Source organism: Triturus cristatus, chromosome 4_1 (assembly GCF_964204655.1).
Source record: "Triturus cristatus chromosome 4_1, aTriCri1.1, whole genome shotgun sequence".
Lineage (NCBI taxonomy): Eukaryota > Metazoa > Chordata > Amphibia > Caudata > Salamandridae > Triturus > Triturus cristatus.
In genome coordinates, this window is record NC_140585.1 from 684,505,051 (window position 1) to 684,519,828 (window position 14,778).

At 41.4% G+C, this 14,778-nt stretch overlaps 1 pseudogene; it reads right to left on the reverse strand.

The window, feature by feature from the left end:
* Positions 1-12,577: 12,577 nt before the first annotated feature.
* Positions 12,578-14,319, reverse strand: LOC146855388 (microspherule protein 1-like; annotated as a pseudogene).
* Between the last annotated feature and the right edge of the window lie 459 nt (positions 14,320-14,778).

The window sequence follows — 14,778 nt, forward strand, 5'->3', positions numbered from 1 at the left end:
TTTGATGTCTATTTACTGTTTATTTGGGATACCGGGTTGGGCATGAGAAATATTCGTGTAATGTTGCCTAAAGACATTTTCCGTGTATTTAAGGAACAACCCACTTAATGCAATTCGAACAGTCTCGTAGATTCTGCCGCTGTGTGGTTCCTATGACTTCTGTGTCCCTGCAGTAAATAAACCTTGGTCTTTGACGCCACCATCGAGAAGCCCGTGTCTCTGTTTATTTGTGCACCGAGACAGGAGGAACTCAGGGGTCTTTGGGTGTTGTTTCCCTGACACCTCTGGACTCTTAAAAGTCCAGAACCTCACCCCTGCTCCATCCTTTTTGCCCACCATGTTCCATGGACCTGCCTCTCCTATCTACTCTGAGTGTTCTGTTGAGCTGCCACTCCCCTCCCACCTGCCTAGCATTGTCAGATGACTGTAACCTGTCCCTGCCACCTCCACCCTGCCTGTCCACATGCCATGCCCTATCCTCTTCCTCCTGTCCTACATGGTCCATTGTACTGCCACACCCTTCTGCCCTCCCTGGTCTGTTGTGCTGCAACTGCTCCTCCTGCCTGCCCCGTGCGGTCTGTTGTGATGCTCCTTCACCTGAACTTTCTTGTCTGTGCACAGGTCCTGACCCTCCCTTCTATCCTCAATCGTCCTTTGTGCATGCCCTTGCCCCCTCCTTCTTGCCCATCATAGCCATTGTGCTACCACTAACCCTCCCACTTGCCATGCATGGTCTTCTGTGCTGCCATGGCCCCTCCCACCTTCCCTGTGTGGTCAGTTAGCTGCCCCTGAACCCCTCCCACCTTCCCTCCATGGTCTGTGTGTATGCCATCACAGTCCCACTGTTGCTCTTCATGGTGTGTCTTGCTTCTAGTGCCCATCCTGCCTGACCTCCATGGCTATCTTGCTGCTCCTGCCCTGCCCCCTTTCCCCCAGCCCTCTGTTTACATGTGCAGAGCCCTACTCCCTCCCTCCTGGCTTGTCTGTTCCATTGTAATGCCCCTGATCCATCCCTCCTGCCCTTTATGGTCTGTTATGCTGCAGCTTTCTCTCCTGTCTGTCCATTATGGTCCTGCCTCTTGCCCCTCTGTTCTCTGTTGTCATTGTGCATGGTCCTGTCCCCTCCCTCTTGCTTTCTATGGATTGTTGTGCTGCACTCCCATCCCGCATGCCCTGTGTGGTGTATTGTGCTGCTGCAAACCCTGATGCCTGCCCTGCAGGGTCAGTTTGGTGCACCTCTCCATGTCCCTCCTGTTCTCTGTTATCCAAGTCCATGTCCCTACCCCATTTCCTTCCATGATCCAATGTACCATACTTGCAAACATTTTGAGCTTGGTAAGAGGGAGATTTTGAAAAAAAACTGGGGTTTTGATTTTCCCCTTTGAGCTACATTGAAAAAGAGGAGATTGTAGACAGGAGACAGATAAAATAAAACCCATTTGAGCTTAAAAACATTGGACGTTTCCTGGCTGAATCGGGTCTGTTGGCATGTATGGTTGTACTACCATTGCCTCTTCCTTCTGCCCACAATGGTCTATTACATTGCCACAGCCTCTCTTGCAAGTCCTGTATTGTTGGTTTGTTGCCCCTGCCCCCCTTTCCACTGCCCTCCATAGTCTTTTGTGCTGCCACGGCCCTTCCTGCCTGCTCAGTGTGGTTAAATTGTTGCCTTTGCACCCTCCTACCTGCCTTCAATTTTCAGAGTCCGTGCCCCTGGCATCTGCCTCTCAACAGTATCCTAATGAACAACTAGATTGCTAACATTCTATATTTATTACAAAAGTGTGGAACGCCTGACGTCATCTTGATGTAATCAAAACTGTAATACCTAGAGCATTTCCTTTAGAAATTACATATATGAGAGGGTCTTATTGGCATCAAAATTATGGTTAGTGCTCTAAAAGACTAAAATAAGGACATATTTTCTGAGTTTTCAAATAGCGAGAAAGCCCTTTGAAATTATTTGTTACCTTTATGTTTTTTTATCCAGTTGACCACTTGATTAAATGTTGCACTTAGGGGAGAGGATGTGGTGTTACTTCCAGAACTGCAGACTTTGCAACTGGGGAACCAGGTTGGAGTTTCTGCTTCAGCTCGACATTCTGTGATTCTGGTCAAATCACTTAGTCTCCCCATGTCTACAACCAAAATGAATTTGTTCTTGTGTGATGTAACCAATGCTCATGTAAAGCACTCCAATACCTGACAAGTCTGCACTATATAACACTGCAAAAACACAAAATATTAAGTGTTTTGCACGCTTCTGTCATTGGGCTATATTTGGGCTACATCTGGGTGATTTTGGGCTACATTTGGGCTCTTTTGTCTCCGGTGCCATCTTGGGAGATTTATTTGTTATGAAGTTTCCTAATTTCCTCATGTACTGCAGTCTCCTCAGTAGGATATGCTTTCATTTTTTTACTTTGATTCCATCATGAAGGTATTCAGATATGTCACACATTTGCCATAAATTCTGAATGTTAACACTCTAGTTGCTCATTAGATCACTGTAGTAAAACTACTGTTCACCAGGGAAGTCTGCTCCTGGTATTAAAAGTGCATGTTTCAGTCTGCATGTCAGAATTTTTTAATGAAATAGAAGAGGATTTGAGAAGTCACTCAAAATGTGCCCTCATTTTCTTTCTTCAGCATTAATCATAATTTCTATGGCAAAATGAACCCCCTCATTGTGTTACTTTTTAAATTAAATGTTTTAAGTATTACCAGTTTATTCCAATCAAGATGGCTTCAGGTGTGCCATGCTTTTGTCATAATGAAGACAGTAAGCGCTCTAGTTGTTTTTAAGAACACTCTAGGACATTCTGTCATTGGGCTATACTTGGGCTACATCTGGGTGATATTTGGGATAAATTTGGGCTCTTTTGTCTCTGGTGGCCATCTTGACAGACTTATTTGTTATGAAGTTTCCTAATTTCCTCATTTACTGCAGTCTCCTCAGTAGGAAATACTTTCAGTTTTTTACTTTGATTCCAAAGGCATTCAGATGTGTCACACATTTGCCATACATTCAGAATGTTAGCACTCTTTTTGCTCATTAGATCACTGTAGTAAAGCTACTGCTCACCAGGGAAAACTGCTGCTGGTATTGAAAGTGCATGTTTCAGTCTGCATGTCAGAATTTTTTAATGAAATAGAAGAGGATTTGAGAAGTCACTCAAAATGTGCCCTAATTTTTCTTTCTGCAGCACTAATCATACTTTTTATGGAAAAATGAACCCCCTCATTTTGTTCCTTTTTAAATTAAATGTTTTAAGAGTTACCACTTTAATCCAAGCAAGATGGCTTCAGGTGTGCCATACGTTTATCATAAGTAGGACTGTTAGCGCTCTAGTTGTTCTTTGGAACACTCTGGGAAGCTGCAGTAGAACACAAAGGAATCAACTGACAGTCTTTGCCCTTGTTGGATGTACATGTGTTACTGAGAATGTCAGACTTCATTCTCACATGACTGAGAAAGATAATGTGAATTTACAGAAAATAAGCTCTCAGTTTAGCTTATAGATCACCTTCCAAACCTCTGTGGGAAAAGCATGAGAAAATATTTTTCTCTCAATCATGATATCCCAGCAGAAGGCTTTTTCACATGGTGAAATCACCTTAGAACATACCACAATTCCTAAAATGAGTATGGTACCATCAACAAATGATTTATAATGTAACTAAAGTCTTAAAACCATCTATTAACTGCAATGCTTTTTAATGAGGTGCTATCATGTATATTGGTCCCAAGATGGCTGCCAACACTTCTTGGATGAAGTGCTGACAGCCAATCAGATCTCAGGATGAGATGTGTGGTTAGGCTCCGCCCACATATATATATGATTTTACTTTTGATTTTCTCAGGAACTACTGAACAGATTGACACCAGACCTGCAAAAGGCACATCCCTGACCTGAGGACTACCTCTCTGCCAAATTTCAAGTAATTCTGTTTAGCCGTTCGGGCTGTACCTTGGACTAAAGGTCCCTATGGAAAATTGCATGGGGAAAACGTGTTTTGGGACCCCCCTTTTTTCTCAGCCCCCGCTTGACGAATCCCCCCGAGACTTTCAGGGTAGGAGCGGAGCAGAGCGCCCCACCTATTTTGAAAATTTTGTGAGGATTCGTCAACCGGCGCCAAAGTTATTCCAAATAGAATGTTGCAGATTTCCTATGGAAACACGGTCCTAACTATAACTATCTACTGGCGACCGCCAGTAGATAAGATATATACACACACACACACATACATATATATATGTATAGATATATAAATATTAATTCAATTTCTTCAAGTAAATGCACACTCGGTGTCTCAGGTATGCAAAGCAGCCATTTTTTTGCTCGTTACACGCTTCGTCCGTAGACTTGATCACACGATCATCTAGCAATTTACGTGAGTTTAAATAAAGTTAATTCAAATCAACACACCCAATTCATGGTAATCAACAAAGGGCTACGCTTTAAGGTAACATGGCAGCCATTTTGTAATGTGCAACATATATCCAAAAGTCATACAAAGTTAATGAATAGTTCTTCCTATTTTTGTCGGAGGACCATATTTTTGCCACTCTTTCTATTTATTTTAAAACGTTTTGTCAAAATTCATTAAGAAACATTTTTTAAACACATTTACGCGTTTTCTTGAGAATTTTAACAGAGCCGAATAACAGCCTGTTTGGTCCTTGAGACATAGTGTCTCCTCCATCTTGTGGCACACAATAAATATACATATTCTTCATTATCACAGTATACACAACCATATGGGTTGGTACTGTTAGGGGTACAAAGGCTTTCCACGCCTTATTCACTCCTTATTATTCTAAGGATCAAATGTCTCTTTCTTAGCCCCCTGATACGGCTACTTCGTCATATCCGAACTCCCCGCCTCTAATCAGCGGTTCCTGATGCCGCAATGCAATTAACAGTTCATCCGAAGATAGTTTACGGGAGAAAGGTACTTTCCGAGGCTTGATTTTCAAATTTATATTGCCCGCATTTCTTTCTGCGTTGCACCCCGTACTGCACCCGAGCCAGATTTCAAATGCCCGTATCTCCTGTTAACATAATCTCACTTCCGAGATAAATTTACTTAAAACCCTTCTGCTGCCACTCATGAGGGAGCCCGCACCTCCACAGATACACTCGCGGCACTCCCCTACCGAGGGCAAACACCGGGGCCGAGCTTACCTTTGAAGTTGAGCTCTCCGGTAGTCCTTCACCGTGTTACTTCCTTTCAATGCAGAGAGCGCAGCCGGCTCACGGTCTCCCACTAAATTCCTTCCTCAAAGTCGGGTCATTCAGAGACCGAGCCCCTTGTCAGGTGGTGCATGACACCGGTTAAGCCCGAAAACTGGCAATTTTCATTAGTTTCATTAGTAAATGCACACTCGGAGTCTCAGGTATGAAAAGCAGCCGTTTTATTGCTCGTTACACGTTTCGTCCGTAGACTTGATCACACGAACATCTAGCAATTCACGTGAGTTTCAATAAATTTAATTCAAATCAACACCCCCAATTCATGGTAATCAACAAAGGGCTACGCTTTGAGGTAACATGGCAGCCATTTTATAATGTGCAACATATATCCAAAAGTCATACAAAGTTAATGAATAGTTCTTCCGATCTTTGTTGGAGGACCATATTTTTGCCACTCTTTCTATTTATTTTAAAACGTTTTGTCAAAATTCATTAAGAAACATTTTTCAAACACATTTACGCGTTTTCTTGAGATTTTAACAGAGCCGAATAACAGCCTGTTTGGTCCTTGAGACATAGTGTCTCCTCCATCTTGTGGCACACAATAAATAAACATATTCTTCATTATCACAGTATACACAACCATATCTGTTGGTACTGTTATCCTCACAATGTCAGCGATTTTATAATTTTACTCAAACATTAAACAATCAGCTTCAATACATGTACTTTTAAAATCGCGCTATTGACTTTGTAACTATGAATAGTATGTCCCACTGCTCATATTATCGGTCTAGTGCCACCATCAATTTTAGCAATTGTTGCACAGCATAGCATTTCTCAATATATACTAGCTCTAGTGCCCTTAAATGAGACTAATTTGTTTAAACAATGTATATTATTATGTTTTATCTTACTGCCAAATACCTGGTTACCACCTTTATACTTAAGCCAAATGTTGCATCAAGATTCGATATACTTGAAAAAAGGAGAGAAAAAAAGGAAAAAAATATAAAATAGCACAAAATTATTTGCATCAATATTATACATAATATATATGTAAAAGTCTCTTATCTGCATTCAGTGTTTAACCCGAGCCCGGGAAAGAAAAGGGTAGGGGACACGTGAAGTAACCATACACCAGGTGGGCCCCTTCCTTTCCTCCTGTGAATATAAAAAACAAATAGTAGATATATTTAGATTACTGTTTCAACCAAAGAAAAGAATCATATCTATACACAGTAACTATATTTCAATAGTACTCTTATTGTCATTTTCTGTAATACAAGATTCTATTCTGTATGGAGATGTGAAGCTAATTCCTCATCGAGGTTCTGCTCTCCTGGAAACTTAGTTTCCAATTTAAGTATCCATTTTGATTCCTTTTGTCTCAAGGACAACTCACGATTGCCACCTCTTAAGCCTAAGGCTATTTGTTCAATGGCAAGAAACCGAAGCAAGGAATTATTGGAATGATGAAAATAAAAGGAAATAGTTCTGGGGTATTCCATAATTCTTTTCTTCACCATGCAGGTCGTACTACCCACGTACCTGAGCTTGCAAGGACACTCAAGTACGTATATAGTAAAGTTACTACTGCATGTTAAAAATTGATTAATCTTCCATTTTTGGCTTCTCCCTGGGATGCTGAATTCTTTCACTGAGTGGCTAAATTTGCATGCCCTACAGTGCCCACAGGGAAAAAATCCTTTTAATTCATGAAAGCTGTTACTCTCAGTTTCTGTTATGTCACCAATCACCAATAAATCTCGTAGGCTTTTGTCTTTTCTATAGGTAATAAGAGGCCTTTCTCCTATCTCTTTTCCAATTTTCTGTTAGTATTTTCCGCACTTTCTAAGATCTGTTGTTATATGTGGTTATCAATCTGATACCACTATCCTTCTCCTTAACCTCTTTCTCATTTTGCTCTAAAGATTTAGCTCTGCTAATTAATCTTTTTCTATGCCCTTATGAGAACCCATTCCAGGTATCCCCTCTGGCGAAACCTGTTAAGCATAATATTCTGTTCTTCAAGGAATTTTTCTTCAGTACTACAGTTTCTTCTTGCCCTTAGCAGCTCTCCGTATGGAATACTCCACTTGAGGGGTTCCGGGTGGCTGCTGAGGGCATGAAGCAAATTGTTGCCCGCTGTCTTTTTTCTATATAGACTGGTAACAAGTTTTTTATCCAGTACTTCAATGCAAGTATCGAGTAACTGGTATTGGTGTCTCGATGGTTTCGAAAATGGTAGTCTGTATTTTACAGTGGGTGTATCAAAGGTTATATTAAACTGTGAGGAGGTGCATCAGATTTTCATGTGGATGATGTCATCAGTGATGTCATCAGTGATGTAATTTGAGATGTCGTCAGTGATGTCATCAGTGATGTCACTGACCATGCCATAAGTGATGCAATATGTGACGTCATGAGCAGTGCATTGCGGGGGATAGAGTTATAGTTAGCTAAACTAACTATAAAGGTGGAATTTGTATGGTTTTGTACGTGTAAAATGTCCAGCTAAATATAGCGCCCCTGAAACCTATGTTTTTTCAGTGAATTCCAAAGGTTTTTTAAATGCTAATTTTTAACAATAACGTCTGTAAAACCTATGATTTTTTTAGTGAATTTCAAAGGTTTTATATATGCTAATAAACCATCTACAATGTAACTGAAACCTATATTGTTTTTAAGTAAATTTTTAAAAGACGTGCATACTTTTTGTAGAGAAAAACTAACTGTAACAGTAGTCTGTTATAAGTTATAATTTAACAATGTTTGAAACAAAATTGGCAGTAATTAGCCTTTGAGTGTGAAAAAAGTGTGAACCAGCAGCTATGATACCTGACTTCGAACAACAGCGTTCACAGTTCGATTCCCAGCTCCAGCTGCACGTTAGCCCACCACTATGTCACTGTGGGCAACACCTTGCTTAATCTTTCCGATGCCCCCGAGCGCTGGCACACCTTTCCAGGGGTAGCTGTATGCTTTACAAATGCTGGCATTTTTTTATTTTAAAACCATAGTGAAAATAAATATTAGCACTTTTTTTTCTTCTATTTTGAAAGATATTTTTTTTTATGTCTTCTTTTTAGAATTACGGCAATTAATAGATTATTTAGACATGAGAATGGAAATGACATGGTTTGCCGGGTATCAGTTTTTAAGCTCTCCAACGTATGTACATATTAAGGACCTTATACGTGTTAGGATCGAAATCGAAACCTTTACCACTTCACATTTTGTAACTTTTCCCAACACTAGCACAAGTTAAACAGTTAAAATGTGAGCACATGTCAATTTTAAAAATGTGACATCTAAATGGGTGGAGCCGCATCTTCCTTCCATAGACTACTCAATAACCAAAAGTATATAAACCACACCTGTTGATTGATTAGTTTTGTTTTTGCGAGTTATTTACGCGTGTCCATTCAGTGATGCAGGTGCTCTTTTCTAGAGTCGGATTCTTCTTTTGCGGCCACAAAACATAATCCAGAGTTGTAAGTTGTTTGATTATGGCATAGTAGATATTTATAATACGTAGCTATTTCCCAATATTTAAACACTTCTATTTAGAAAATAGTGTTATTGATTGTTTTTGCCATTTACATGTAACATCAGCAGCTTGTTTTCAGAAACAGACAGAATACAACAAATATTGTTCCTTGTCTAGCTCCTTTGAGCTCATATAGTATGACTTTGCATATTATAATATTGACACTGAACTTGACGTCAGAGGTGTTGGTGACCCGTCGGCGCGAAAACTAAAGATTTATATGTAACGTCAGCTGCTTCTGTTTCTTCCTTTGTTTTCCCCTTGGGATCATATACTGTGAATATGTATATTATAATATTATGATCTCAGAGGAGTTTATGACCCGTTGACGCGAAGACTAAAGATTTATATGTAACGTTAGCAGCCTCTTGGTCTCTGTCTGTTTCCCCCTTGGGATCATATAGTGTGAGTATGTATATTATAATAACCATACATTATGATCTCAGAGGAGTTTATGACCCGTTGGCGTGAAGACTAAAGATTCATATGTAACGTCAGCACCTTCTGGTTCAAACTCTGTTTCCCCCTTGGGATCATATACTGTGAATATGTAAATTATAATATTAACAGTCATTGTGATCTCAGGGGAGTTTATGACCTGTCGGCGCGAAGATGAAAGATTTCGAAGTCCCGGAGAAAAGAAGCTCTGAACATATTCATAGCTGAAAAGTATTTAGTTATTGATCCTCTTTTGTTTTCATGAGTTTATGCTCCTTTTCCTTTTTGTGTGACATCAGTGACACTCTGTATATTGTAATAGAGTGTCATATTTCCACACAACAGGATGTGGAGATTTGTCCCCACCAGGAGTAACCCATCTGAAATACAGCTTACTAACCTTTATAACTAACTTGATCAGATATTTTCACGGGAGAATATTTTTTGAAATTACAGTTTAAAATAAGTTAGTTTGCATACTTTCTTAGTGATTATCTTTGATACACCCTACATTATTTTGGTATTTCTATTTTTTTCTGTTGCGGTTCCTATTCACCGTCTCCCTATAGAATATATAAGACCAGTAGTGTATATTATTATACTGCTATCCTATATGTTCTTAAGGAGTATGAGATTTGTTAGCGGAGCAGTAAGTGACCTCTAAGCACTACAGACAGAACTTTCTCGAATTCTACAGAATAGCAATTTTTGAAAATGAGAAAGCGTACATTTGTATGTCATATAAAGTCATTTGTGTTTAGCTGTTTTTACTTTTATTGTTTTTCTGACCTGAGATGATGTAGTGCGGGAGTTTTTCTTGTAGCACTTCTTTTCTACTTTATCTAAAAGTAACTCAAGCCCTCTTATGTTATCAAGAATATGGGGGAACACTTTTACAAACTATAGCAGAAAAAAAGGGAGGGTGTGGCCACGCTTAAAGGATATTTTATGAATTGCGTTTTTATTTGTCACCCCTTTGATATATACAGCTTCAGTTTCCAAAGAAATTATATTTGTAATTGTTTAATAAAAACTGTTTCAAACCTAGACTGAAATTTTTGCTGTGAAACCACAGCTCCCCGTCAGAAAAGTAAACACCACATTATAAGTAAATAGTGCTCCTGGGAAGAATCCCACCTGTAAACTCAATAAAAATAAGACCGCAACACACTGTTATTTTACCGCCGTGATTTGTACACCCCACGCCAATTATATAAATAGCCCTTAAAATATATTGAGTTAATAGTGTTCCTACCCTCCCCCCTACTACTTTGTTTTCCCGTACTCCATTGAAGTGCATCACAAAATGGTTCACAACAGTGAACCATTCCTAGCCAATAATGAGCAAACTTGTACTCGGAACACTGTAGCCAATAAAATGTCCATGATGTTCTGCAGAGGAGGAGGGAATCGCTGCCAACACTTCTTCTTTCAATGGTTTACAGCCAATAAACATTAAGCTTGGGAAGGTCCTGCTTCGAACACGTCAGCCAATCAGATGTCCCTGCTACTCTGCAGATGGGGTAGGAAATGGCTGGCAACACTTCTACTTTCAATAGTTCGCAGCCAATGAACATTAAGCTTGGGAAGGTCCTACTTGGAACACATCAGCCAATCAGATGTCCCTGCTACTCCGCAGACAGGGAGGAAATGGCTGGCAACAATTCTACTTTCAATGGTTCGCAGCCAATGAACATTAGGTTTGGGAAGGTCCTGCTTGGAACATGTCAGCCAATCAGATGTCCCTGCTACTCCGGGGAAGGGGAGGAAATGGCTGGCAACACTTCTACTTTCAATGGTTTGCACCCAATGAACATTGAGCTCGTTGTTGGAACACCTCAGCCAATTAAATGTTAATTTTGTTCCAGGCACAGGAACAGAACACGCCCTCCGACATAATATTAAATTTTATCTAAGAAAGTGACACTGTCCGTGATAAAAGTGAACAGCGCATTATAAGTAAACATTACTGTGCATTATATTAAGGGAAAGCTGCAATACGGCGCATTGTTATTTTCCCAATATGATTTACACAGCCTACTGAACATTGCCGCAATACCGCACATTCACACTACCTGTGTGTGCACTGTTACACAGCCTACTGAACATTGCCGCAATACCGCACAGTCACACTACCTGTGTGCACCCTACACACTTCTTGCCTCAATACTGCGCATTGTTTTCCCGACTGGAATTCCAGAGCCTACGCAACCTTGCTGCAATACCACGCACCGTTGTTCTGCGGACGTAATTTCTACGGCCTACGCAACATTCAAACTCCCTGCCTCTGCAACGTACAGACTGCTTAAACTAAGACCACAGTGTTCCTACTATACCCTCTTATGCAATTATTCTTTTTTTCCACCCTACGCCTTTCTTTTTTTTTTGGTAGTCAGAGATTTTATTTGTATAATAATTCTCGAATTAATGTTACAAGGTACAATTTATTATCTGCAGCGGGTAAGAAGGAATGTACACATGCAATTAACACCATCACCAGAGAAGAAAGTTTACTAAAACTCCTACATGCGGCACATTTTCTACAACAATAAATTGTATCCGATTTACAATATAGTTTTTCAATGTAAACTTTATTATAACGCATAGGAGAAAGGGAAATGGTAGGTGGACGAAGGTGACCCCTGTTTCAACATTAGATTTCAGTAACAGTTTTGCATTGGGCTGGTGGGAGTACCCCATTCCTCTAAACCAAAGAACCTCATGACATTGTCAAGGGGTGATCAATTTAGTCTCATAACCCATCAGGCCCCAACTGCAGAGTGAGGGGGTGGGATATGGTTCTGGTCAATAGAGGCCTTCACTGTTCCTTTTTTTGCTCACTGCTATACAAGCACCAATTCTGTGTGAGGTATCTTCGACTTCTGACACAGAGTGTTAAACTCAACCTCTTGATTTTAAAAATGGAACACCACCCTAAAAACTGTTGATTTAAACATTTGCACTGAAGAGTACTTTGAAACCATAAGTATGTCTCTAAGGTATTTACATGTCTTGGGGCAGATACATACAGTATAGATTATTATTATGACCTCTCTCTATAAAGGAAAGGTGCAGTGTTTGGCAATCTGACTGCCTCTTGAAGTGCAAAGTAGATCGGGCATAGTCCAGCAGCATGGCTTCACCCAACTGCCCCTTCACTCAGTGTCCCATATCTACCCATATCTATACCTCTCTGCAGTATTAACAATTATGACCATCGGCATTGAATAAGTAGGAGCATAGAGTAATCCAGTAGTTTGCTTCATCCTTGCTGTGAAAAGTGAAGGAGAATAGTGTGGCCTCCCTCCAGTATCCAGCAGACTGGCCTTGCTCCAGCATCAGCATTCTGGCCTCCTTTAAGTGTATGTGTATTCTGACCATACTCCAACTTCAGCCAGTCTGACATTACTCCAGGGCGGAAGGCCACAGGTTGCCTGGTGATTTGCCAGTTATGGTCCTATGGGTGTCCATTCAGCCAGTCACTGCTGATTGATTTTGGCAGCTTCAGCTTTTATCAGTGCAATTAGATCTTGATTTATTAGAAACACAAACCGGAGGCCAGCTATCTCCACCACAGAGTTGTTGTTTAGCTTCCACTTGCTTCCAGGCAAAACAGTACGGCCATCAATATAAATGGGTCTACGCCCCTCATTGGCAATGAAGAAGTCTCCATTGTTTTAAGCTTAATGACACCTTGTTTCTGAGAAATCTTCCAGGCAGGACCCTCTAACGACAAATCAACATCAATCTGATTATCTTTGGTTGCTCTCCACAAAGTGATCTCTCGAGACCTCATGAAGTAGCGCACCATGCGACCCTGCAGCACTGCCAGAGTCTGATTATCAAAGTCTGGAGAACTCATACCAGTGATGCTGCCTACCAGGACTTAAGAAAATTGAAGCGTGTTTACACTCCAAATATTGGTTGCACTGCGAAATCCCACCGGTGCATCACAGATGTACCAAGGTAATCCAAAGTTGCTCCTTTTATTTCAGGTAATCCAAATACTCAACACACTTCATCGTGTTACATGGTAGACTTAGTAGTAGGACTTGCCACTTGTTCCAGCTGGCGGATTTCCCGTTTCTGTCGCTGGTCTGCCACTGTTAGTTCGAAAGTTTCATCTCAGGCCTCTTTCAGTTTGCTGTCGTCGATCAAGTCTTCGGCATCTGAAAATTTCAGAACCTGATCCCCTTTTGGCAGCGGTTGAACTGTCTGATCTTCAAGCAGGTAGTATTGTTTTAGTAGCTGCAAGTGCACCTGCAAGGTCTTGGCCGTGCGGGATGGATAGAAAACATCAGGATGTTTGTTCAGAAGCTCCTGAAAGGTGTCCAATGTGGGCTGGCTTGTCGAGCCATTGACACTCAGGAGCTGCTCCTCCGCCTTGCTAAACAGCACTCTACTCTGGATTGCAGCAATGGCCTCAGGATGAAGCTGCCTCATTGCCTGGCAGGCCAGCTTGGAAATGACGGGGTCATACAGCAGAGCATACCACCGCTCCTGAATTTTATGCTGAGTGAACCGGCAGCTGAACTTCACACCCAGGTGCACCACAGTCAAATCATTGGTCTGCAGCACAGCGTTGATCAGCAACAAGTCATCAGCGGGCTTCCATCTGCCTAGGTCCTTGGTCACCTGCAGAGGCTGTTTACTCTTCTTGATACATTTGGTGAGGCTGTGGCTGGGAGCAGGAGAAGGGGTCACAGGTGTCGTCACAGACGTCAAGACCTTTTTCTTCTCACTAGATGAGGGCTCGCTGCCAGAGCAGCGTCCTGGCTCTATGCCACTGCCCACATTGGGAATCTTGGCGCGGCTTGTGGATTTTGCCAGGCTGCTCTCAACGAGTTTGTCATCAAACTTTTTCTGCTTGATAAATCTTGATGAACTCCTCCTTTTAGGGACCACGCCAGAGGATGGCAGCAAGCTCCTTTGCTGCCCCGCAACATACTCCTCATCCTCGGACCTGCCATCCGTGTCATATGCCATCAGTCCAGATTCCAGCATTGCCTGTAGGTCTTGCTCCATTATTATGTCTGGAAGGAACGGACCAGTTGACCTCTATGAAACGTTACACTACTCCTTTACCTCTGGCAGTCAAAATTAAAATCAGTAGAGGCTCACAGCAGTGTCTTTTTCGGTATCATGATCCGGCCACTACGCGGCGTGGCAGACAGCCTGAATGCTGCTGGTGGACAGGGCCGCCAAAGACCATGGATTCACCCTCACTGACGAATTTGATTAACTTTACCACCTACGCCTTTCAACTCAGTCACAAAATGGCTGCCAACACTTCCTAGTTTCAACAGTTTGCAGCCAATGAGCCGCACGCTCGGGCTCGTAACACCTCAGCCAATCAGATGTCAGAATTCTCAAATATCGATATCTGTAAATTCTGATATTTCTCTAAAACTACTGAACGGACTTACCCCATTTAAACAAAAGCGTGCTTTCTGGACCAAGACCTTTCTCAATGCCAAATTTGGCGTAATTCCTTTCAGCAGTTTGACCTGTAGCCTTGTCTAAAGTTTCCTATGGAAATTGCATGGGGAAAACACATTTTAGGCCCCCCCCTTTTTTTGCAGCCCCCCT